This window comes from Coturnix japonica, chromosome 2 (assembly GCF_054131305.1).
Source record: "Coturnix japonica strain WE chromosome 2, WE-NBRP24, whole genome shotgun sequence".
In the NCBI taxonomy this organism is placed as follows: domain Eukaryota; kingdom Metazoa; phylum Chordata; class Aves; order Galliformes; family Phasianidae; genus Coturnix; species Coturnix japonica.
This window is the reverse complement of record NC_140664.1, coordinates 128,037,239-128,064,149: the sequence shown is the minus strand read 5'-3', so window position 1 is coordinate 128,064,149 and position 26,911 is coordinate 128,037,239. Positions and strand designations below refer to the sequence as shown.

The 26,911-nt window shown below is 37.5% G+C and overlaps 1 long non-coding RNA gene across 2 annotated transcripts in view; it reads right to left on the bottom strand.

Moving 5' to 3' along the window:
- The window catches only part of LOC107308886 (uncharacterized), a 56,752-nt gene that overhangs the window by 26,791 nt on the left and 3,050 nt on the right, over positions 1 to 26,911 (bottom strand). Inside the window, exons 3-4 of one of the 2 annotated variants that reach the window (XR_014943154.1) lie at positions 5,084 to 5,439; positions 4,016 to 4,078 (exon numbers count right to left, since the gene is read on the bottom strand). This is a non-coding gene — a long non-coding RNA (uncharacterized LOC107308886). The remainder of the gene's footprint in view (positions 1 to 4,015; positions 4,079 to 5,083; positions 5,440 to 26,911) is intronic. The other variant, XR_014943155.1, reaches the window with a different exon arrangement.

The window sequence follows — 26,911 nt, the reverse complement described above, 5'->3', positions numbered from 1 at the left end:
AGTATTCCCAGAGCTCCTTACTGGTGAGTATACAGGTGCCATAATAATGCACTATATTGGAGTATGTTGAGATAGCACACTCTTTCATAATCTCATGTGGCCAAATGAGTTATCTCATAATGAAGGAAAAGGGGACTTCTTTTTCTAAGTGTGTGGAAAGCAGACAATAATGTACAGTTCCACTTCAAGTTGGAGTTCGTTAACAGTGTTGCAGTACACAAATCCCTTAATTTCATGACCTAAATTATCAACACACAGCACACAGCCAATGGTGACCTCAACATCAGAATCTTTAAGAAAAGTAGCAGACATCTTAATATAACTTTGGCCTTTATTTCTACTTTTGTTTAAAAATCTGGCATTTTAGCCTCATATTCTAGTCTCTTCTTTGAGGAGGGCCACTGTAAATCCTGTTCACAAGCTGGGAATTCTTGGTCTAGTGGATGATTACAACCCTATTTTTAGTCTCCAATCCTTGTGTTACACACAAGGAATCATAGAATCACAAGGTTGAAAAGGACCTACAAGATCATCTAGTCCAACTAGCTTCCTATCCAGACACCTCTTAAACGCTGCCAGGGATGGTGACTCCACCACCTCCCTGGGCAGGCCATTCCAGCACCTGACCACTCTCTGAGAGAAAAAGTTCCTTTTTATGTCCAGTCTAAACCTCATCTGATACAACTTGAGGCCATTTCCTTGGGTTCTGTTTGTTGCCTGGAAGAGGCCAAGCCCCTCCTCATCACAACCTCCCTTCTGGAAGTTGTAGAGTGCAATGAGTTCTGCCCTGGGCCTCCTATTCTCCAGGCTAAACAATCCCAGATCCCTGAGCCACTCCTCATAAGAATTGTGTTCCAGACCCCTCAAAATTTTCATAGAAATTTTGTAGAAGAATTAATGCAAGAACAACTGCAGGGATCTTGAAAAGATGTAGAGTCACTGTGCGTGCACTAATCTGGCTACAAAGACCACAGCTGAGATAACACTTTTAAAATTGCTGAGTCCTCTCACCTTGGCCAGTGATACAGAGAAGATGATGGAAATAACAATTTTGATGAGCATTCTGTCCAGCCAAGTAACTAAACTGCTGGGGACAAGCATAGGTTGCAACATAGGGAAATCATGTTTCAATTAATAATAAAGCCAGACAGCAAGATTAATGGGGTTGATGTAAGTGGTTGACCAAGGCCATTTTGAAAGCCCCAAAGTAAACTTGAAATCAATAGCTACGTATCATAGAATCAAAACTGTGGAGTACATCCGATTTGGTTCTGGAACTATTCCCAGGCCTGCCTTGCATAACAAATAGGTGTAGTTAATAGCACATGTTTACACAGTATTTTATAGCTTAGGATTGTGTAGTAATAATGTGCTGGCCTTCCTAATAGCTTTGAAAACTGAACAGTTAGGCCTACAGTTACTGAGAGGTTTGCCTAACACCTTTTTTAGATTTGGAAGAGCTTGGAAAAAGAGTAATTTAAGACACTCGGGAATTGATCTTTAACCTAAGTTGATCATTTCATCAACTAAAGAAATGTAAACACATGCTCCTTTGTAAACTGCAGTGTATTCTACTTTTTCTACTCCTTTAGACCCTCTGTTAATGAATGTTGAGGAAAGGAAATCTAAAAGCACTGAGTTTGCCAGTAAATGACAGCAACAGCAGGGTAGGATTTAGTGTGTATAGCTGTTCTAGAGCTGTATGAACAGGTTCGCTCAGTAATACACAGTAGCAAATCACTCCTATTTCATACAGCCATGTTAAAGTTACCCCTTGCAGCAGCTCGCAATGAAAATGTGCAAATCCTCTTTGACCCAAACACAGTTCTGCCACACGAATGTGTTCAGGTCAACCTGTACATGCTCCCAACACAACAGCAAGAACAGGTATAGCTCTGTGCAAAAATGACTGTGGAGTCTCTAGTTTGGTACTGTCTTCTGCCCTGAGCTGTCCGAAGCAGTAGAGCAGTGGTACCTCTGCTTTGGGCAACCACATGAGGTGATACTAATCACAAGAACAGTGCACACCAAACCATCCCTTAAATCCTCAGAAAGACAAATCCAAGATTTGCTCTTTTAATTAGTGCTTTTTGCACTTGAATCTTTTCCTCTCCCTTTTGTTAACCAAAGGGACTGTTAAGGAAGTGTATAAGATCCTCCACCATAAAGTCTGTAATTCTATTCACTATTCACTATTCTAACTCTATTCACTAAATATGAACACATCTGTAAATGTAAGCTCATGGAAAGGAAAGCTCCTGCTCCACTATGTATTTCCAGATTTCTGTAAAACTATCATTATCTCACAGAACATTTCACATTGCAACAAAAATTTCTGGCTCACAGGAGTTTCTGGAACAAGAGAGAACACGTAGGTGTTGTGAAAGTCTCTCAGTGTTTTGTTCAACTTACAAAGAAATGTGTTCTGTTACTAAAATTTCTGTCCCATGGCTGGACAAAAAGCACTTACACTCCAAGCATTGCAACAGCTGGAATCTTGCGTTATTCATGTCACCACCAGCCCTACAAACCAGAGCCAAACCCAAACCAAGGCTCCTCCTGACTGCGCTGGTTGGAGCTATGCTAGGCTATGCTCAGTACAGAACGAACATTCAGTAGTTTCCAAATGCTGATGCTGATTATAACAGCAATAAAAAAAGTGACAGCAATCTTAATAGCTGTAATAATAATTATAATAATAATAATGATATATCTACATACTTCAAGCTGCATTTAGAATAGCTTAAACCAGATTCAGCATGTCACAGTCTGAAGAATCCGCCCAGGAAATTCAGAAACACTTAGCTCACCACAGAGCAAATAGAAAACAATGAAAACACTTGCAACAGATTCTTGTCAATGGGATACTTATGGGCCAGTGTTTAAACTGGAAAGAAAAATTGCTGAATATTTTTATTCAGGAATTAAATTGTTGCTTTTCAGTATTTACAAATTATGATATTGAAAAGTTTTTTGAAAGCTCTAATTCAATAATAATCATAGAAATGTGATTAAACTGCCCAGGCTGAGGGAAACTCTCAGCCAAGGTAAGTCAGCAAAGTTACATCAATGGAATTACACAGAATTACACCACCACATGTTTGGACAAAAGGGCAAGAGGGGAAGAGAATGGAGTTGTGTAGACAGGGATGCCTGAAAGCTGAAGAAAGACAGGTAAAAATTCTGTATAAAGCTACAGAATTTAGGCCCTTTGGTCCTCTCACTTATGTAGACAGATATTTTCCTCCAGATGAATCAGTGGAACTAATTTTTAACGTTCTACTTTGCGAGCTTCTGGCCCTTAGCCAGAGTCCCAGGTTCCATTCTTGCAGAATATGCAAACAAATGTTCACAAGAATTAAAAGTACAAAGAAAATAAACCTATTCTATTAAGTGCCTTACTCGGTATCAAGAAATAATATCATTTCAGCTTGAAAGACAGATGGTTTCCTCAGAATATTTCTGTCAACAATAATTTTAAAAACATGATGCATTAACTTAATTGTTCTATTACAAGATTTTGTGTGGGTGAGACTAACGTCTCCTGACTTACAATATCTTCAGTGCTTAAGTGCTGCATACAGGGTGCCCCCACTCAGCCTGACACAATCAGCTCAGAAGATCATTGTTCTTCCAGAAATGCCTTGCAATCTCAACAGCATCACTTGGACTGCTGACACTCCAGGGCATCTGAAACAGCTATCAACATCTATCTTGCTTTAGCAAGATTACTATTAAGGTCAGTATCAGATTATATGAGCTGCATACCTAACCCATCATGATGTTCTGGGGTGTGGTGGGTGCTTTCAGGTGGGCTTTGATATTGAAAGATAGGCACCTAATACTGTTTGAAAAAGCATAGATTACTCAGATTTGCGGGCAAATAGCATTCTGTAAGAGTACCTAGAAAACAGAAAATTTTCTGCTTTTCTTGCCATGAGATGCTAGTCCATGAAGCCAGAATCTCAGCTTGAGCCCTAGCAGACATGAGGGCTGCCCAGGTAGAGTCATATACCTTGGCATGGGTGAAGCGAACAAGTCCCAGATCTCCAAGAACTTCAGATTATAACTCCATTTCCTGTGAAAGAAGTTTATAAAGTCAATTTACGTGTCAACACAAAAGCACCTAAATTTAGATATACAAATCAGCAAAGTCACTGACATCCCAAACTACATAGTAAATTGAGAAAAATAGGTTTTACTCAACAGCAGTTATCTGACCTCGTTTAGACCATATAATGGCATTAAAGTGATCTTTTTCAAGTAGAAAAATTTTATGGTAAATTCTAGGTTAAAAATAGATGTCTTTTCCATTCAGAATGGAGCCAATTTTCTAATTTTCTATCCCTTTCCTGAAACAAAGGTCTAATCTTAAATGTTCAGTGTTCAGCATTCTTAAATTCTTTAATAAATAAATAAATCAGAATCAGTTCTCTTTTGTCTTCAATTTCCTTTTCATAAGGGCATAGATCAAGAAATGTTAGAAAGCGGTTTCATTTCTCTCGGCACATGCCTTTTAATTCTCTCAGTACCTGCAAGAAAAAAATCATGTATCATGTATTTCCATAGGTAATGGAGTGGTACTGTAATGAGAGGGAAGTCACTAAGGAAGATTGAAGTATGCAAATGATATGGCTCACAAAAATATATTTCCAATTAGGTTTGACTCAATATCCAATTTGCCTGCTCTTTTTCTCCTGAGATATTATTCTGTAATTCTTTACCTCATTTGGATCACAATACCTTTTAGCATTAAAAATAAAGGGTCCCCACAGCTAGATTTTCCTTTGTGCCTTTCCCTGAATTCTGTTCACCTCCTTTATCTCTCTTCCACATCTTGCCCCCACCCCTACCCTACCTAATAGAACTCTAGTCATTCAAACACTGCCTGAAGAAATATGTTTTCTCCCTGAAGGTGAACTGAAGCTGAGTGTATCTTCACACTTCACACAAACAGCTGCATAAAGGCAAAACTTGGTACATCTCTAGGCACAGGTACAACTGTACATCTCCCACAGCTCTATCCATGGCAAGGTGGAGTTCCCCATCCCCTGGTGCTTATGCTGCCATTCAAACAACTCACCAGTAAAACAAGTTATTGAGGAGATTCTTTCATTTGAGTCCAATTCCAGTCCCTCAAGCCTAGTTAAGCATGTTATTTCTTAGAAAAAGAAAGAGAAGGAGAGAGAAAATATAGTCATTGCTATCTTCTTTTTCATTTGCTTTGAGCTGCCTTTACGACTTGTACCCTGCATATTTTTTCCTCCTGTTGCTATGTCTCTCTGGTAGTTTGCTTTACTCATAACATGTAGAGGCCTCTCCAAGCTGTTGGCACAAGCTGAATTGACTCCTGTTGTTGTGGTTGCATGCTTAAGTAGGAGATTGCCACAAGTATGACTTTCTTGTAAATATTCTTGTATTTTCCACTTTCAGTCTTGGCTGCAACAAAAGTAAGTAAAAAACATTATTCTCCCATTTTACTATCTTTCAAAATGTTATTCAGTTCTTTATTGGAAGTTAGCTTGTTTCTCCTGGGACATGCCATACGTCAGAGGCAGTGGTCACAATCCAGGTCACAATCCTGGAAGAGCATCCATTTGTGCTAGATAATGTGGAAACATTTTCCATGCTCCTTACTCAGAGAGTTTATAATCTAAGGACTAGCAATGATTCATGCAGCCAACTGTTTCAGTGGCTATTTTAGCCTCTGCATGAACTATCAAAGTAAGGTTCTTCAATTTTATTTGCCAAGTTTTAATCATTTAAAGCTGGCAGTGAGACCTAAAGAGATAATCCCTTTCTAGTCTGTGCTGCAGAGTACACATCAGCAGAGCCATTCCTGTCTGATGGGACAAATTAGGCACAATACCACGTGGAATTAATGCACGGAGTTTCAGAGATAGGCAGACTAGTTGAACTCAACTACCATTTTTCTACTTTAACACACAAAATAATTATGTACATGAACCATCATTTTTTATAGGAATTTTCTTCATCTTTGCCATCCCATAATCTGTCTGTGCAAAAGGTGGACAACTGCAGTGTTTATCAGCACTTAAACTTGGAGATGCAGAGGATGTAAAGAAAGCAGGGCAGGAGACAGAATTGACGATCTGAGCATCCTTTTGTGCTTCTGATACTAATCTTGAGTGAAACTCTTTTCTTGGCCTAATGTAAGGACTAATATTTTTCTCTTATCCCAACGCTGGCTGACAGTAGCATCAAGATGAGGCAGATTTGCTCTGTTGAATTTAACAAGACACTTCATGCTTGAAAACGAAGTCCTATCCAATTTTGTTTAAATTATAGCAACTTTATCTACCACCTCTGATCCAATGATCTGAGTTATCACTCTTGAAGCTTCTTTTGTGGGTGCATTTACTATTACTTTTATAGTCTACTTACTAATAATTTATTTAATCATATTTTCACATTGTTTTCATTTTAGGGACAGACATCAAAGAAACTATTTCAACTTAGTATTGGGATAATAACCTGCGCAATTTCATTAATTCATTATCTCAGAGCAGAAACAACTTTTTGACATTTCTTTATTTTTTCTTCTCTGATTAGCAGTATTTGTGCTCCTGTATATTTTCTATGTCACTCACACTTTCTCCTGCAACTACATAAATCCTTCTTTAAAATCCCTTACTTTAAACTTATTATACAAAAATGTATAGTAGAGTCCACTGGATACTTCCTTTTCCTGTGTAAGACTGATTTTTTGCTAAAGTGATGTTTAATTAATGGCAAAAGGAAACATGATATGCTTGAATTTAGTCCCAAATAACGTTATGAAATTAATGAAGGGACTTATATTGGAGAAGTTTTAATACTACATTAATAGATCTCCAGAAATTCAGTGTTCTTTATTGCACTAGGAAGAAAAAAGTGCACAGACGTGGACATGAACAGTAAAAGTCTTGCAATAATGAATATAGAGAAAACATATATTTTCATCTCAAAACAAAGGTGATGACCTCATCAAAGAACTGTATCAGTCAAGAATCAAGTAACTCAGAGTGTGGTTAATGAGAAAATAACTTAATGTCAATTATCCTTCATAAAATGTTTGTTAATATTCTTAGATTGGAAGCCTAGAACAGTTGTGATTACCCGATCTGACAGTTGCATATGAGATCTTCACCCAGGAAGTCCTGCAGCAACTCCACAGTATCTGTCTAAATTAAAGCATTTACTAAAAAGACATACACTCTTAGTTTTCAAACATCCCTTGTGATAGATGATCTGTTGCAACTCACGCAATATTAGCTAATGTTTACTCAGTCTCACTGCTAATATTTGCAGTCCACTCCTAGTTCTTTCATCAGGCTAAATTTGACAGAATCTTCTGTTAGCTTTCTCCCCACAACTGGGATGAGGTTAGGCCATTTTTAACAATTTAATTTCACCTTTCTCATGAAGATACTGATTGATGCAAACAAATCATATCTTTGCTCATGCAAAAGAGACATGCCTCATCAGGCAGAGAATCATCATTATGGTTCTTGCAATTTTATCCAACCTGCTAACCTCCTTTTGGAAGTACATAGTAGTGTGACTTAGTGGTACAACATTAATAATACATATTGCATTTGCAGAACACCAGTCTTTGTCCCTGCCTAACTTTCCTTAGACTTATCCAGAGATAATTCTTTCTCTGTTGCATCATGCAAAACCTCACGTTCAGACAGGTCTTTACCAAGTCTGGAAGACCTTCCTGACTTTCAGAGTATTGTCTGCCATACTGCAAATCTAGACTGTGCATTTAATTCCCACATGTGTGACTTTTAATCTGGCAGTATCAAAAGCAAGATTTTCAGTGTTTCTTAGCCAAATAACTAACACCGATTAGCATTATTTATTTATAATTTTAATATCTTCTCTACTAGTCTCTGTGACATATTTTTCTTACCACAATTTAATTTATTCTTTCTTTCATATCACTGACAAAAGCATTAAATAATATTTGGCCTAGGATTCCCATATATAACACTTGGAGATCTTTCAGCAAGACATTTTTTTTTCTTTCATTTATAGAGTACTATATTATATTATTCATTCTTTTCTTCCTGACAGTTCCCATAGTTCTGCATACTGTCTACATCACTTTCACCTTCTTTCATGGCTGAATAAACCTATAAATAACTTCTGTTTGAAAGCCATGAGTCTGAAAATTGAGTGTGGTGTAGCTAAATATTTTAAGACACAATGCACCTTGTTATTTTCTTAAATAGGTAGGGAACTGGAGTATCAAACATACATTTGAACAATTTCTCAAAACTTACTGATTTAAAATAGATCAGAAAGCCCTGACAGACTTGTGAAATATCTATCAACTTAAGACATATTCAATCTACTTAATATAAGATCTGTTTGCATCTAGTAAGTACTGCTTCTAAAAAGTCTTCATATTCTTTGTAGTGATAGTACACTAGTGATAGTGATGAAGAAAAGGAGACCCTCTGCAAATAAGGAGCTGGATTTCTGTCTTTAAACCAGATATATAGACTAAAAGAGTCACCCAGGCCCCCTAGGTAAGGACTGATGAACACCTTCAGATCATTTTAAATGCCCTAATTAGGATTTTAGTCAGGACTAGTTGCCTTTTGAAGTCAACAATGCCTCTCTGTAGAAACTTAGATGACTACCTTGTTTTAAATAATTTAATATCATTTTTAATAAAAGTTGAAAGATGCATGCAGCTGTAGTTGCTTAAACTTTGATGGATGCCATTTCTTACTAGAGTCTGATAAAGAATGCCATCCCATCTGCTATTACACAGAGTATATGTAGGTACTCATAGTCTTCAACAAGCACTTCACTAAAACATATGTGCAAATGAGACATCTTCATTAGACATTTATTTTAATCAAGTATCAGTGCAATCTGATGAGACAGATTTCAAGTTTAATATGTTCCCTTTTTCATAAAGTTTTGCTAATTGCTCTATTTTATTACCATTTTTTAAACTTGCAGTTATTATTTACCAGATTACTGTTTCAACAAAGGCTGTACTGTCTTCTGCCTATATACCACCACGTGTTAAAGATTTTTGCAAGAATCTTGAAGCTCCCAAGAGTTGCAAGACCTGCAAATCAGTGAAATAAATTGTTGTGTCTCCACACTCTGGCACCGAAGGATGCCAATCCTGCTGATTTCAGAAAAATATTTAATTTCCACTGTTTATATTTACAGTCCTCCCTTTCTGCTGGATCAGTAGAAAGTATTTCCTTAATGCTTTATCGTAAGAATACATCATCCTGCTTTTCTACAGGAATAGATTTAAAAAAAAAATAATAAATGTTGAACGTTTCCTTTTTTGTGTCATGGTTCCAACCCTTATCTCATGTCAAAATGGTACAATTGTTGAACTACTGTTTGTTCCTGACACATTTAAGAAATTCTTTACCAAATTTAACCCTTCTGGTCAGAGGTTTTCATTGATAACTTCAGCTTCCCTGATTTGCTCTCTGTCTTCCAGGTGATATTTATCAACATTTAATATCAGCTTAAACTTTTTTGTTTAACATATGTTTAAAAGTAAAATATTTTGAGCTGTTACATCTGAACATATTAGTCCATGGTTACAGAAGCTATAACCTGAGGACTCCCTGGCAAATGCAGGTCAGACAGCAGAATAATGCAGAACAAGCAAAATACAGAAATGGCAGAAATGCCTCATAACACCTCTCCTCTGCAATTCTGTGTGAGACTCAAACTGCCTGGAGTCTCTGTTACCGTTTTGACTTAAATCTTTTGTGGATTGGCCCTCTGAACACTGAGCCAGAAGTTTGTAAATCTCCTACTGCTTTTTTTATAGCAGATTTTGCTGTCATAACAAGCCACTGCAATGCTGAGAATCACAGCCGGTCAATAGTCTGCATTACAGTTTTTTCCCTTTCAGTTTATCACAGCTGCTCAGATGTCAATCAAAACCACTTGATATGAATAGATTTGAATCCTGCAGAGATTAACAAATCCAGACCCCCATGATGCCATCCTGAGAACCAAGTGGAATGATATAACACCTTGAAGCCAGGTTTTAGTGAACTCTACCTACCCTGTCAAAATGTTTGGAGGGATCTGGATATGTCAGAATCTTCCACGTCTCAGAATATCACATTGTCAAACATAAAAATCAAAACAGTATGAGAAAAGCTAGTTCCATATGCCTGGAGCCTTTCTAAAGCCAGAAAATGCTAAGAATGCCAAGATTTATAGCCCACTTTCTAATCCAAATAGAAATGAGCTTGCCATTCTTTCTACTGTGCAGGACTACAAGAGAGTCTAACTTGCAGATTCCAGAGCTGATAGAAAATGAACGTGTATTATTTCCTAAGCATCATCCTGCATTTTTAAAATTTGATATTTACTAAGAATTGAAAAATGTGTGAGACTGTTCTATATCTGTGAAATGAACAGTTCACACTTTCTTCAGTCTGTGGAGACAAACATCTATACTTAGCCTTATATTCTTGTGAACTGTGCACCACTATACAAGCAATTTGGTTTTGCGCCTGAAAGTGACTAGTACTGCACCATTCTAAATAGAAAAGAGCTAGAGAAGTAATGCTCAGTCCAGTTAGAAAAGTGTATATTCTGCCTCATTCTGTCCTCAAAAAGGTGAGCCACTCCTTAACAACAACAAAAGTCCTTCTGAAATATTAGATCAGGACTCATCGAGGTTTCACGTACAAACTCTCAGGAGTGCTTTCTCAACTGCTATGACTATTTTGTTAACAAAGTTTATTTCTAGTAATTCTGCTGTTTTATTTGATTAGAATAATGTCTGAAGGAGTGTTAATACTAGTATTGCTTAAAATTGACTCAGTTTCCTTCCTCTTTTGCTGCCTATGACTTTACTGAACTTTATCATACCAGTCTGTATTTTCCGCACTAGGACTATTCATTCTGACGCATGTGGAATGGAGAGAGAGTAAGAAAGGAGGAGGGAGGGAAAAGGGAAGAAGTCAGACAAAGATACATATCTGTTTCCTTGAACAAGTGTAAGAGAAAAGCAAGTCCTTTTTCTCAGGTCACACTTATAATTCTATTAATTCTTTGACAAAATTTTTGTGCTTTTTTGTTTTGAATTAGTGCCTGAAAGTCTGCAAGATGAGGAAGGACCAAAATGTCAAGTATACAAACCTGCCATCCCTGAAAAAACACACCAACACACTAAAATGTCAATAGTCACTAATTTAGTAATGTTGTGTTTTTTTTTTTAATCATTAAAGAAAAAAGTTGTAAGTATCTAATCTATTTTCTGTGGTGTCTACAGCAGATAGTTCTGTGGCAGACAGTTTAGGACTTCAAGTAAAAGCAGGGATCCTCCTGCAAATGATGCTGATGTGAGTCTCTGCAGGGAAATAGTCTTTGTTCCCTAGGCTCCTGCTCTTTGTCCTCTGTACCCATAAAGAAGCCTAGAGAACAAGGCAATGAAGAAAAGGATTGTTGTTAATTGGGTAGCAATGAAGTGATAGAAGACATAAGAGTGATGAGTAATGACTGAAGATTTACTCAGAAAAGATGACTGCTAAATGTTGCTGCCTGTGATGATTTTAATTAAACCCAAGACTAAATCAGAATGTTAGGTTTGGTCATGAAAACTCATCTGAGTACAGGTCCAAATGATAACAGACTCTGAGAATACCTGTTGATGATCGCAGGTTTATCAGCTTGATCTGCACCGCCAACATGTATGTCTCAGACTTTCCGGTGACCAGCAGAGCAGTTACGGAATTTCTATTTCAGGTTGTCTATGTTGCCTCAATTATCTGATCTGCATATATGTCTGATGACATAGTCTTGAATGATATGATTTCATAACTTATTTTCCATTCAGCAAATGAATCAGAAATAAAAGTGAGGCAATGTTTTCTTTCCCTTCTCTACAGTCACAGTGCAGCTCTAAGCATCGTTTATGGAGAACTATCCAAATCTTTCACTGAAGTTACTCTATCTTACCAGCTTTTCTATGGGCATGCCTCCACCACACCATGAAGGGTGGTGTAAGGACTCTTTGGAGAAAGCTACCTGAGCCAGCTCTTGAACCAGAAGCTTTGTTGCCACATCAGCAGGATGCTGCAACTGAGGTAATTAACTTTGTTGGAGCCAGAGCTAATTAGTATGGGTGCAGTATTGTATCAACACCACTTTTTGTATATTTTATACATTCCTGGTTGTGCATGGTGGATATTTTTGCCATCTCATGGTTAGCTGAATGAGCTTCGCACCATTTTCTGGTGTAAATATGCCCAATGACAGTCATCAACACAACACTAACTGAGATACACAAAGGCTTGAAAGCTATCTCACTACCTCCCCATTCTTTTCACCTGTTTTTTAGAAACACTGGCTGCATTCTCTCATTACAACACATAGACCGAAAAGCCCTTCAAAAAACTAGAATGAAATTAGAATGTCTTTCCCAGACATTCTGGAGACCAACAAATAACTTAAAAACATTTTCAGAGACAATCAAGCAAATTTTCAAGACATTGTGCTTTCACTGAAAATATATATATATATATATATATATATATATATATATCTTCTTTTTCTCTTCTTGTAAATGAGATTAAATTAGCTTTCAAAAACTGTACTGAATAAAATGTTGATGTTCTGAGGACTGTGGTGACTAATGCTAGCTTTAACTATCACTATTTTGTAACTTACAAGAAAAACATATAACTATATGGAGACAACAATCCCTAGACAGAATGTCTTTACTTTAGAATTCAGTTTTACATGGCAGATATAGCATGAATAATATGTAGACTGCACCATTCCATATATGTTGAAAACGTGTTAGAGCTTTTCTATTAGAGACACAAATTAGTCATGAGCCAGAAGGTTTGAGAAATACAAAGGGGTAAATTACAAAGAAACGTGCAGGGATTTAGCTGCACGACTCCCATTAACATCAATGGGATTTAACTGTGTGACTCCCTGTGCACCACTTTGCAAATTTACCCTAAATTGACTAGCGTGGTAATTCCTGGACAGCATGCAGTGGGGAAGTGACTGCTTCTGTAAACACAAGGGACTGTTGATTCTCAAACGCCTCCATGCTGCACTCAACAAAGAACAAACATTCAAAGAAACATTTTATTCCCTACATCACAGGAGGACAGGAAATAAATACACTAGCTCAGAACTCCTGCTCCATAGGGGAAAACAGTTCCAGAAATGCAATTTAGGGAAAACAAAGCTGTTAATGATCACTGCTACTGTCAGATTCCTGACCTGCTGAGTCTAAAAAATCTGATCCACTGATACTACATGGGAGCTGAGGCAGCAAATTAGAGTAATTCTTGTACTAAAATAGACTACGAAATGTAAAAGAACATTTGATTCCAGTACTTTCTTTGATCTTGCTCTTCCTGAAAAAAATTTAAAAAAAAAAAAAAAATTGTTTTGGACTCAGTCATTAAGGTTTTAAATGTTTTCTTTAAAAAAGGTTTTTGCTTCCCTCTTTTCATATAAAACATCTTTCATTCTTCATTATTAGGTAGCTGAAGGTCTTTACTTGCATTTTATTATCTTTTCATATTAGTTTGAACAGTTCTATTCCTGTCTGAAGTAAAGGGTTATATGTATTTTTGCACTGTGTGTTTCTCAAAGCAGAGAATTAATGTTAAATAAACACAATAATCATACTATACGCAGTACAGCAGAATATTAGCATGCAGGTGTCTGCATGATTTGAGAAAGAAGAAGAAAGTAGATGGAAAAATATGGAAAACATTAGAATTCATGAAGGAAACAAAAAAAATATATGTTCCTTTCTTCCAGCTGAGCTACTTCTGGATTTTCAGAGCTGCCTTTAGTTTTCTGTTCCAATGAAACAAAACCATACCACTCTGTTTTTTCCTTTATCTCCAGGAACAGCAGAGATAGAAGAAGTCTCACGGCTGTTTTATTCCACTATTTCCTATGTTTCACAAGTGTTCAGCAGTATACGGATCTTTTTGGAGAGCCACAACCCCTTTAAGCCTGTGAAAGCACTACTGGACTGATGAAGAAGGCAGTCATACTTGTACATGCATTGTCATGGGAATGCTTGCAAATCCATCTCTCAGTACCAAATGAAAATTCCAATAAATACCACAGCTTTTCAAATGTGATATGGAAGGAGTCATAGTGTCCACTCAGTCCAGTCTAAGAAATCGACAAATCTTTGACAAGATAGTTTCTGATTTGAAATGTCTCTTAGGGAAAAAAAAATAAAAAATAAAAATAAAAAGAGAGAGAGAGAGAGAGAAAAGAAAAAAGAAGAGAGCAAAAAAAGGTAATTGAGAGCAAAAGGCTGTGTGAGAATGAATCAGCAAAAATTCACACTAATGGTTGCCATCCTGCAAATTTTCCCATCCAATCTATATTAGATTTACAGCTTATGCAAATCACTGTGACAAAGTCTTCTCTAATACTGTCTACCTGATTACATCAACTTTCTGTTTGAAATCATCATTCCAGTTTAACTCCGGCACACAAAGCTACTCACTTTAGGAAAGTCTGGATCTCTACTTTCTGTCTTCAATGAAGGAGGGAAAGACATCTGAGGAAGGTAGCTATTAATCTTTTTCATGTTTATTTCTGACTATTCCACAAGATTTATCAGTTTTTCCATCAGTCTAACCTGCTTCCACCTCACAATCATTATTGAAACCAGTGACTAAGAACTAAAAGGTAAAAGAAAAAGGAGAAAAAAGAACACCAAATATGAAGAAGAAAATGATCGCTACATACTTTGTGGCAGGCAAATTTTTTTTTTCTTCAAAGGAAAGAAGAAAGGAAATGGCAGAGAAGATACCTCATCACCATTTAAAATACAACTGGTTTGATTTATAGCAAAAACGTATTTTATGCTGTGATCCAGATGTGTAGTTCCTCTGGATGTGTAAATATTGTTGCCAATGACCCTGCTTCTCAAAAGGTAACCTGATGAAAGTTAATGTGAAGTAATGGTTTTCTTCTTGGGGAGATGATGCTGTAAATAACAAAGAGGACTGAATCTAATGCTCCACATTATTATGAGAGAAGTTTCAAATCTGCCAGATAATAAATATATATTTTTCCTTCTGGAGACGTTTATTCAGCTACTAATGCAACATCAAAATCAACTGTGTAAGTCTCATACTATATAGAAGTTTCTGAGCACTTCTAAACTGCTCTGGGTATTTCCTACTACCCTTGGCACAGTACATGCCCAAAAGGTGAGCCAAACACCGAGAAACAATGTTGTAGACCTACTGCTGTACAAACATAACAGCAATGAGGCGTAAAGCTAAGCTATTCTGATTGGTTTTCTGTTTTTTTGTTTTTTTTTTTTCTTTTTATATATAAGTAGTCATTATTCCCATTTATATTATGCCAAACTCAGTCTCAGGATGAATCTGGCCCACCTCTTGGATGCAATATGGAAACATGTGAAACCACAAGTCCTAAAAGAAAGGGCAGGGATTGGGTGATAAAACACATGTGTAGGAAGTCACAAAAGTCAAAGACACATGAATCATGTCTACGCATGTATCACTACTAGCTCTCCAGTCTACCATCTAGTCCATTACATTAACTGTTTTAACAGAAAGCCCCCCTCTCCACTGTATCATATTTTCTGGTCCATAAATATTCCCTGAGTTAGCATACGGAGTTCTGATCCACTGAAATGAATAAGAAAAGTTGATACAAGGAAGCCCTGGATGGCATCAGCTTCTTTCCATACTCATCACTGAGGCTTGCTTTTGCTTTTTTTTTTTTTTTTTTTTTTTTTTTGAGCCTAGGGGAAGATCAGCAGGTATCTATTTCCACCCTGTTTTATCTAAAGATTCTCATTTTCATCTCTCCATTTGAGGAGTAAGTAATACTTCTGTATCACTTAGCTCCTCTATTAGCACTGAATCTCCTGAGCCCCTTTAAAGTGGATTCTCAGATTAAAATCAGCTGTCCTCACAGTCTCTTCATTCAAAATGCACTGAAAGGCACTGAGAGGGAACTGTATGTTGGATAATTATCCCGATATCTCAGCACAGTAAAAGGATACACGCATCCCTTTCATGTCTGTGTCATTTGAAGGGGTTAGCAGTTCAAGACGGCTCTGTCTGATTCAGATACTAAAAGAGAACCCGTCCCAGACTTTGATTTTCAAAAATACAAAATAAAATCTTATTACAGCATCACTGGGAAAAGTATACAGAAACAAAACAAATTCATCCAATACTCAATGCATGAGTTCTGTTGAAAGAATACTACTCCCTAGCATCTTCCTTCTCCAAAAAAGACACATAGGCTGATACTGGTGTAAATTCAATAGCCAGTTTTTCAAATGATCTGCATTGTGTTTTGGGTTTTGCATAGGTGAATACACAGTTCTCATGAACCAATGTACATATGCACTTCAACATATGAAAGTTGCTCCAATAGTAATGCCTCCTATTTTACAATATTAGGCCGCAATGTCAAAAGAGGATGTTGGTGATATGACAGTAGAAGCTAAACCTTCCACCCAATATTCTGCTACATTTCATTGCTGTGTGACAAGTGGCAGCAAAATAAAGTAGCCTGACACAAATGTGCATACAAAGCAAAAGTGTGTCATTAAATTTACCCATGTAGAAAAAAATTGCACCCACTGACATTTTTGCATGCTCACTAACCACTTATGGAGACCAAGCAGTGGATTTGAGTTCAGTGAGGTTGTGAGTGAAGCATTTACATCACATTACAAATGGCCACGCCCAGCAGTCACACCAAGAATTGAATAGTATTTTGATAAGCTTATCTGTACAAATTCGCTAGTGATGGTGAATTTGTTAAAAAACAGCTTTTTGTTGCTGAGATTTTGATTTATCAAACAATGTTTCTGTGCTGTTTGTATCTGCTGTAGTTTCCATGGAAATAAATAAGAAGCGTTAGTTTCAAAGCAACCTACAGAATGTTCCATTCCAAACTTCACAGTGCAAAAAATACGGTGTATATTTAGTGTCACCTGAGGTTTTCTCTAAATACAAGTTGACTGTTGCTGTCAGAAAGACCCTCCACAAGCACTTCATCTGATCTATAATTGTTAGCCAAATATACTGTTCAATAGGAAGCTTCAATTTGATCATCCTTTAAATTAAAACTCTCATTCTTAGATTCATGCAGTTAGAAGAGGCTTTTAGCTTACTTGTTTATTCTTCTTGTCTGTTTCTCATCTACATGCAATCAGCAGTTAGCAAGAAATACCTGCAAATATGTTTTTAAGCAGCTGAAAAACACAAATAGGAAAATGACTTACTTACATTGAAAGTATTCTTCAAAATGTTGTAATCATTTGCTGTATCTAAAGAATTAGCTTGTTATTTTGAAATAATTATTCTTCAGCTGTGCTATGATCTTTTCAGAACCTTGCCTATGACTTTGGAATGCCTAGGGCCAGAATATGTTGAAAACCCTATGTTGGTGACAACAATCCAGAACATCATTTGTTGAACTGTCTGCAAGAAGAGAAAATTCTTCACAGTGCAGATTTTGTTCTGCTTTCAAAAGTGAAGAGGTCAGTCTGTTATAAAACTATGGATGCTTTTTCTCTTCCCCTGGTACAAAAACCACAGAGTACTGTACAACATCTGCAACAATTATTCTTACTGAAACATAAGACTTGTTGACCAAAAATTCAGATAAAACATTTTAAATTCAGTGGTTTATAAATTTCTGACAAGAACAAGAACTAAGGATAAGAACAAGTGGTCACAGTTGTCACGAGATTCAAATCTTCCCCCATGGTTTTAAATATCCTTTTACTGCAGTTATGTTGATCCCTCACCACTGACTTAGAAAGTCTCTTCCTTTTCAGCTTCTGGAGGTTTTCAGCACAATCACGAGAACTCCAAAACAAGGAGTTCTGTATGTACTTTGTGAAAACTTATTTGGCAAGCATCTTTCAGTAGCAGGAAATAACTGTTAGCTGATAGCAGATAATCAAAATGCCTAGTGTTCTGGTCACAGAAATTACTATGGTATTCATCAGGTAGGAGAAAAAGAACTCATTTGTGTTAGTAACTATGCCAAAAACAGTTGATACTGTAAAGTCTGAAGGAGTATACACTGTATGCATAGCTTTTATTTTCCTGGAAAAGTTACAATCAGATAAAATATATTCATTGGCTTTAAATCTCAGAGAAAGCTATCCAAGACAGTCATTGTAAATCTATCATTCAGTGATGTCTGCTATATTTCACTGAGCCTTTGATTTTCATTTCTATATACAGCTTCAGGTGGAGACATTTTGGCTAGCATTAATGCGATAACATTAATAGCCTCCTTGCACTATTTTTGACTGCCTAACAAAGTAATTTATTACTTAACTTCAGGAAGTTATAACACAGAGAACAGACTTGTAGGTTACAATCCATTAAAGCTGTGTACAAGTGTCTGGGTTTCTCAAATCATGGGCTGAGTATCCAAAGAAAGGAAAAAGACAGCAGCCTAGCTGCTTGGAATGAGAGAGCTTCCTTCATTAAAATGAGTTTGAAATTCCCCGGTACTGCCATCACAGACCACTGTTCTCTTCATGTGTTTCAATGCAACAAGTAATGAAGAGGTTACTGTAGGAGGAAAAACCAGAAAGGGACTTGCCTGACTGACACACATAGAAATAAAATGACAAATAATAATGCAAGGAGTGTGTTGACAGATTCATGTGCTGCTCAGTGCCCTGTATGCCTTCAACATAAATGTGGGCCAAAAGCTATGAAGTCCGCGGTGTTAGCAGCCAAGTATTTACGTTCTGTGCTGTTGATGTAACTTTTGAGCTGCCTCCATGGCTCTGATACAAGCTTTGACAGAAACAAGCCACATCTGTACACATAAATGTAGCTACTGAGCTTGGACATTTTTCTAACACCGATTCCGCTAAATTCAAGAAACCAAGATTCATTCATGGAGAAGGAAAACCATCTGTGCTGTGCAACATTTTGGGGCTCACTGTAAAGTTTCCTTCCATCAGCTACCTCAGTATCCTACAATTTGTAAAGCAGCCTGTAGAAATACTAACATCCTTGCCAGATTTATGTCTCCAAATTTTCTTAGCAAAAGACAGACGCCTTGCAGGATGAGCCATCATGTTTTATAGTTGCTAATTCATGACTCTACTAGGCAAGTTATGGTAATTCTTTCATCCCATATTTGCTTAATTTAGTGTTTCTCACTTAACAAAATCCTTAGTTCTACTCCTGGTAGGAGATTTACCTGAGAAAAGAGGCCTGTATGGATCCCAGAAGAAAAAAATTGCTAACAAAGTAAATTCCGCTGTGGTGGAAAGTCTATAATCCATCCACACAAAAATTAAATCAGCTGAAAACTACAAATTCAGCCCCAAAAGTAATGCCTCCTATTTTGTGATGTTGGCCTGAGATGTCAAAGTTGGACACTGGTGGCATGGCAGCAGAGGCTGAATCTTCCCACCAGTATTTCATTATATTTTGCTCCTGTGACAGATGGCAGCAGAGGGGCAGACTGACATAATGGCTTCTGACATGGAAGTGCACATGAAGTAAAGGTGTGGAATCCATTGACATTAACTGATGTTTGCTGAATGTTGATGGAGACCAAACCATGGGTGTGAGCACAGTGAAGTGGCAGGTGGTGCAGTGGCGACACTGACAGTTGGGTCACCTCCGCTGGTGCAGATTTTTCTGAGTGCAACATGCAGCTGGTTCATTGCTGGTGAAAATGCATAGCTCACTGTGGTGACTATGTTAAAAAATAATGTTTTGTAGCTGAGAATTTTCTCTATCAAATACCATTACTGTGCTTTTTGTACCTGCTGTATTTCCACAGAAATAAATAAGAAGCAGTACTTTTGGAGCAACCCACCTATTCTTAAGTATGTATTGCACTTGAGGGGGTTTCACTTATGAACTTGAAAAGCTGCCTTACAGTGGTCAGAAAAGTGTTTAAAGATGTCAACTTTGTGAAGAAACAGAATTATGTTAAATCATGGCTGTAACACCAAACAAGATAAGAATAAACTTGAATTTGGCTACCTTCTGAAGCAGTTATTTATTCCAAACAATCCCAGCTGGTTTCACTGCTTCAGAGCATTTTGAAAAGTCTTCAGCTAAGGAAAAAATCCACCTAGACATTGGCTTTTGCATGTCAGGTAGTTTAAATTTTCTGGTTGTGATCCTGGTCTCTAAATGAAGAAATCCTCAGCATTTTTATATCTAGATGAGAAAATAATCATGGAATGGCCAAATTTTATATTCATTTATAGTTAGTCAGTAATCTTTGTAGCACATTTCTGACAGGACATTTGTAAAAAAAATAAAAATAAAAAATATTAAAAGATATCCAAGGAAATTAATTATATTTTAATTAACTTACTTCTGCCTTTTCAAGACAGTTAAAATGTAGATAAAATGTATGGATTAATTTTTAATTATAAGACTGAAGCCAGAGTTGTTGTTAATTCTGCGGGAGTATTTTGAAAGTTTATGCAAAGAATTTTATTGAAATATTTATTCTTTATTATATTGTTGTACCTCAGCAGGTTACAAGCAAAAAAACAAATACTACCCCTGCCAAATAACAAAACAAAACAGAAAAAAACCCTTAAAAGTGGCAAAGTCACATATCAAATCTAAAGTGTGTCCTTCTCATGGAACCATTCCTCTATCAGCCTTTAAACACAGCTGACTTGCATTGGCTGTAACACCATGCAGTGGTTTATTCTACTTTTGAATATAGCACCATCTCAGACTTCCTGACTCTGTGTGATTACTTGTGAACTAAGGCTAATTCTGTGTGGTCCGCTGATAACTACTAATAGCTTAAATAGAACAGCAAATTATTTCCTACAGCTTGAGTTACTCTTAACTCCTCCTGGGGATATGAGTAAGATGGCAAAACTTGAGGCAAAACAAAGGGATGTAAGATGGATCATGCTGAGGAAAAAGTTCTGAATAAAAGAAGACAAAAGATTTAGGATAAAATTTTGTTGCCTTTTAAATGAAGTTTTTTCAGTAAAAGGACTACAGTGTCTTTCATTGGGACAGCGGTATAAAGTAGAAGTCAGTTCAGAAGAGCTCAAATTAGATTCCAATAATAGTGCATAATATGGCACCAGAGACTTCAGCCTGGGATGACCCTGACAAAGGTCACTGCATTGCTGGGTGACAGGACTGATGTTAATTCACAGCTGCAAGAGACAAATTTGCAAGTGCTTGTTTTATCCTTGCAATGAAGAAAACCAAAACCTTAGACTTTGAAAAATTTCATAAAATAGAGTTTTTTTGTCCACATACTCAGGTTGAATTTTTTATTCTCCCTTGGTTTTCCAGTACATTCACCAAAAAGCAGCCATTTTGCTCCCACCTATCCTATCCACCCAAGTTTTCTCAAAGGCTTTACTTTCAATTATTCTCATTGCCTTCCTATATTAAAAATACATATTTATCATGAGAAAAAATTAAATAAAGTAAATATCATATCTCAGGCAACAGATCTGAACTCCATCTGATAACAAGACTTAAGATATTTGTCACAGGTTAAGAAAGTAATTGGTGTCTCTGTGGGTCTCAAAGCACAGGGAATCCTGCCAGAACTGCAAAGCTGGTGTCCACCATTTCAGTGTAATGCATTATGTCATAACATTTTCAGGAGAGTATTTTTCCTACCCAAATCTCTCCCAGAAAAAAAATGGCTAACTATTTGCTTAAGCAGAAGTAAAGATCTTACAAACTGAACAAAAGTTGTCTGTTATCCTTTTGAGGAGTACTGAATGTTGAAAGCCACATTAATGTCTATGAACATTATCTACATGGGATCAAATTCTGCAGCACTGATTTTTTGCAAGTTTTCTCCTCAGGGAACCAAAAAAAAAACCAAAAAAAACTGACAGTAAATTGCTATTCAGTTAAACCAGGAAAGATCATGTGTTAAATGCTAATTAAATTTGGCAAGCATCCTCTCTATATTTTACTAGTCTTTCCTTTCCCTTCCTCACAATTTCCAATGCTATCCCTTTCAATCTTGTGTAAGTACGAAACCCCACCTAAGCTCATATTTTCACATGCTTATCTCTTCTAAAGAACTAGTTTTAAGCAAACTTTCAACAGTAAAAAGATTTTAATACCACCAGTCTTTCTGAGGATGGACACTGTGACAGGAGGGCAGATAATGAGCTGGCTGTAAGCTCACCTCCCCAGGTGCTGAGACACAGAAATGATAAGCAAACACACACCTTGCAGTGCAATGAACAGAAATACGTGACATAAAGAAAGCTCAGCCAGGAAAGTATGCAGACACTTGAGTCTGTAAGATTTGTTCAGTTGGTGTCAGAATCCTGTGCTTTGTTTAAAAGTATTTAAATATCAATCCCCTAAAAACAGACTGATACAGAGCACCAGAGCACGTTCAGCCTGCACAAGAATACAAAAGTGTAAAGTTTCATAATGTATTTTAATCCCATAGCCACAGGGACAAGTCATTTATTAAAACCAGAGCTATGGTGATTATCTGCCAAGACATCCAAAGATTTACTCTCTTCAGGTGTCCAACAGCTTTCATATGTACAGAAAGAGCTATCTTAAACACTGCTTCCAATGACTGTCAGAGATCTACAGCACCAAGTACTGATCCATGCTTCCTCTGGCACAGCAAAGCATCAGTTACCAGCACGTGGCTGGGAGAGGTGAGAAGGGGTTGTTCTCACTTTTGCTCTTGGAACTTATCCTGCAACACTGCTGGCTCCTTATAACTCTCTATCAATAGCACATCTATTCAGACATGAGGTATTCAAGACCACAGAGGACAGTAGTACTGAGAAACATATACAGTGGTTCTAATGTACAGATCTTGGATACGTGGCCAAGTTATAACACCTGCCCCATGGTGACTGGCCCAATGAGTATTCTTAAAAGAAATAATGAAGTTTGCTATAGGTAACATACCATGTTATGCTAAGCCAAATCACATCATATACGCTGGAGGGTGTGACTATACACAGAATTTTAAGCTCCAGTATCCCCACTGATGCATTAGACTTTGTGAAATCACATGAACTTCATCAAGAATCTTAGGTTAAGATCGCATCATGAAGGCTGTAATCCTTTATAATATTTAATATCATACTTATACCTTGTTCTGATATATTTAACAATGGTAATTGGGTATTTTTATTTTTTTTTCCAGTGAATATTCCCCAGACTTCATTAAGGCAATGCATGGAACATTATACAATATACAATATACAGCAAAGCGTAGCAGAATGTAGCTCACAAATTGACCAAATAAAGAATCACTTTAGGTAAGTTCCAAAGCTATCTTAAAAAAAGACCTAGATGTGCTACAGGTTTTGCACTCGTGACCATTAGCCATGGATCTTTCTGCAGGGCTATCTCTAACCAGGACCTTCTGAGAGCACTGCTAATCCACATTGTGAGCTGATATTCATCATACAGCAGCATGACCTTTTGTGCCTTCTCCCTCCTTCAGGAAGCATCTCATACCCACCCCCCTACTCATAAAGAATTACTGGAACCCAAAGAACACAAATAACAAAACATCCTTGTTGCTTGTGGAAGAGCAGACATCAACCTCACACAGCAAGCACCTCACTTTGATCAGAGCTACATTCACCTCTTACAGATGTCTAAAGCCATCACACATTTCTGACCCCGATATCTCTTCACAATTACTCAGCAGCACACAGTTTTAGCCTGCAATGGTCAAGAGGACAAAACACATTTGCCCACTTTCCCTGGCTTAAGATTGTTGCCTTTATTGATTACAATCAGCTGTAAAGCCTGTGAATTCTGGGTGCTCCAGGGTTTTTTTTGACAGCTAACTAAGCCTGAGGCAAACACTGCCTCATGCAGCTCCAAACAATCCTACCTGGGTTTCTTCCTCCTCCCCCTTCCACCATGCACTGCATTTAATGGTAATTGTTTATGATAAGGAGATTGTAATTAGGAACATGCATGGGCGTAAGTGTCCGGCATTTGTTATGCTGAGCATGTGCCACCAGTGCAGTAAAGATGCCTCAAAAGATTCTTTTAAATTTTTATGATTTTCTTACAGCAGATAAAGAATCCCTTCCCCCTACACACACAAATGTGCACTTGTGCAGCTTAACTCCATTTTCTTCTGACAGCTGATACAGATACAGCCCAAGTTACTAACACTGTATGAACGGAGTCATTGGTTCTTTCCCAGTAAGTAGGAGACAACTGTCACAGAAACCAATGCTGTGGGCATTTAAAATGGCAATCAAGCAGAGAAGTGTAGGGCTGAGTATGTGCACAGACAGACATCCAACGTCTCATTCCCAGCCTGGTGATGAGACAGCATGTGAGCCTGCCTTTATATTTGCTGTTCACGTTGCATAGATTATTAAAGGATTTCAGAATATAAGAAGGTATGGAAGTAAGTTATGCAGATCCTTTATAGCTCCTTTGCAATCACATGCGGCTCTTGAGCAATCCACACAGACCCAGAGAAGACAACGCTTCTGTGAGAAGGGGAGTATGGGTTTGTAACAGGCAGCAGTGGGAATGGTAATTTGAGTCTTATGTTACCTCTCTTTCTTTAAAAGTTGCTTATTCATTCAAACAATCAACATGTTGACTCATTTCTTTTTGGCTAGAGGTAATAGCTGTACTCTCCCATGAGTTCAAGTTTCAAACAAATTAAGTGCAAGCCAGGATTTTCTGCCCCCTCCCTCCCCCCCGCCCCCACCAACGGCTGACAGTCTTACACAGCTGTCATGACAGCAGAAGGCTTTCTCCAGGTAAATGAGATCTGCATTGCTATGGCACAGTTCCTGTTAATCCTCTTATCTGATGGTGCCATCAGTGAGACCCATCAAGGAAGAAATAGGTGCCTTACCCACAATTATACTTTGCTAATTGAGTTTTCTTGCAAAACACTAAAATTCTAGGAGAGGGGGAAAATAGTGTTTGTATAACTGGCAGAATGAATGTCTCAACCTTTTGGATCACACTGCAAATATAAAGAACAATACCACACCAGTTGCACATTTTTACTGGAATTTACTGGCAGGCTATGCATTAACCAGCCTCCATGCCACACAGAGCAGCCTACTACTAAGCGCCTAGAAATTCAGAGAAGCCAACAGGAACTGCCCTTAAGATCAAGATGAAATGTTCTAAGTTTACAGTACACAGAGAAGGAGCCCAGAACATTTCTGGGCAGTACTGACACCATTAGTATCCCAAATACTTTGGGTTCTCCATGTCATAGTTAGTGTTGCAGGCTTTGACCTTTGAAGCATTTCTGTTCCTTCACAGAACCTATAAAATCAAGTTGTGAATTTCAGTTGTTTCTTTTATCTTTCTTAACTCTGTGTCCCTTAACAGCACTAATAATTATTCCTCACCTCAGAGCAGAGCTGCAATTCCCTGTTACTGTGCACCAAAATAACAGCACAGAACAATCCATCCCTTACAGCAGATTGTTACATCTGGTCAGTCAATTCAGACTTGCCTTTCTTAGGAAAAAAATCAATCTTAGCTATTATGAGAAGTACTGTCTGAGGTATGATCAACAGCATTAAATAATAGAAGCAATCTTAATATTCAAGTTGCTTTTTGATAATGAAAGGGTACAACCTTTTCCTGAGATACTTTCACAATTGGAAGTCTTTGCAGCAGACCTTTGAAATTCAGCAGAGCAAACTCTTGGGCTAAAGGCGTGCTTCCCACTTTGTCTTAGGAAATTCCATACACTTTTAGCTAATCCCAACTGCTACTATAATTTTTAAAAATTACATTTTTGCTCTCTCTTGCATTCCCCTGAATATTAGAACAGCTGCAGCAAGTCAGACTAAAGGGCCACCTAGCTCAGCTTCCTGTATTTGTGACAGGCTAGGAGCAGATGTTTGGGGAGGACATATAAAATATAGGGCATGCATGCCGTGCCCCTGTAACCCTCCCAGGTTCTGGCAGTTAGCAATTTAGAGACTTCCAGAGCCACTGTTCTGTGTATAATTAGATGGTATATTTCCCATGTGCATTACTTTGCATTTAGCAATACAGATTTGGTCTGCCCAGTCATTGAGTAACACAGCATAGCTGCCCATTTCTTTTTGAATTCCTTTCTTTTTTTTTAAATCCCACTGAACAATTCATATCATTGCCAATCTTTGTCAAATCCCATTTCATCCTTTTTTCTGCATTACTTAGGAATATCTTAGATGGCACATGTCCTGGAACAAGTCCCTGTGAACTCAGGCAATAATCACATACCATCATAAAAAAATATCATTTATGCTTATGCTTAACTTTCAACTTTTGTAATACATTTCATCCTACGACAGCTTTATTTATTTAAGAACCTTGAGTAAGGAATCACAGAATTGTAGGGTTGGAAGGGACCTCCAGAGATCATCAGCCCCCACAAAGCAGGCTCCCTACAGCAGACTGCACAGGTAAGTATCTCCATAGTAGAAGAATCCACAACCTCCCTGGGCAGCCTCCAGTGCTCTGTCACCCTTACTGTGAAGAAGTTTCTTCACATGTTGGTGAGGAACTCCCTATGCTCCAGATTATGGCCATTTCCCCTTGTCCTGTCCCCACAAACCACTGAAGCCATTTCTCTTTGGCTCCCACACTTAAATTCCAATAAAACATATATTTTTTTCAATCTATGTAGAACATGTTGACCAAAGCAATCCTATCTACTTGATATTCTACTCCTTCAAGGACCACTAATGCACTTGTGAAGAGACATTTTACTTTTCAAACTCTGTAATAGCTTTCCCCACTGAAACTGTGCATCCATTCTGTAATATATTACTATTTACACAAATCTTCTTAGAGAGGAAAACACTGATTCATAACTCACTGGAATCCAGTACAGATTTCACTATAGTCTTTGCATTTCCTTTCCGAGTTCCTTT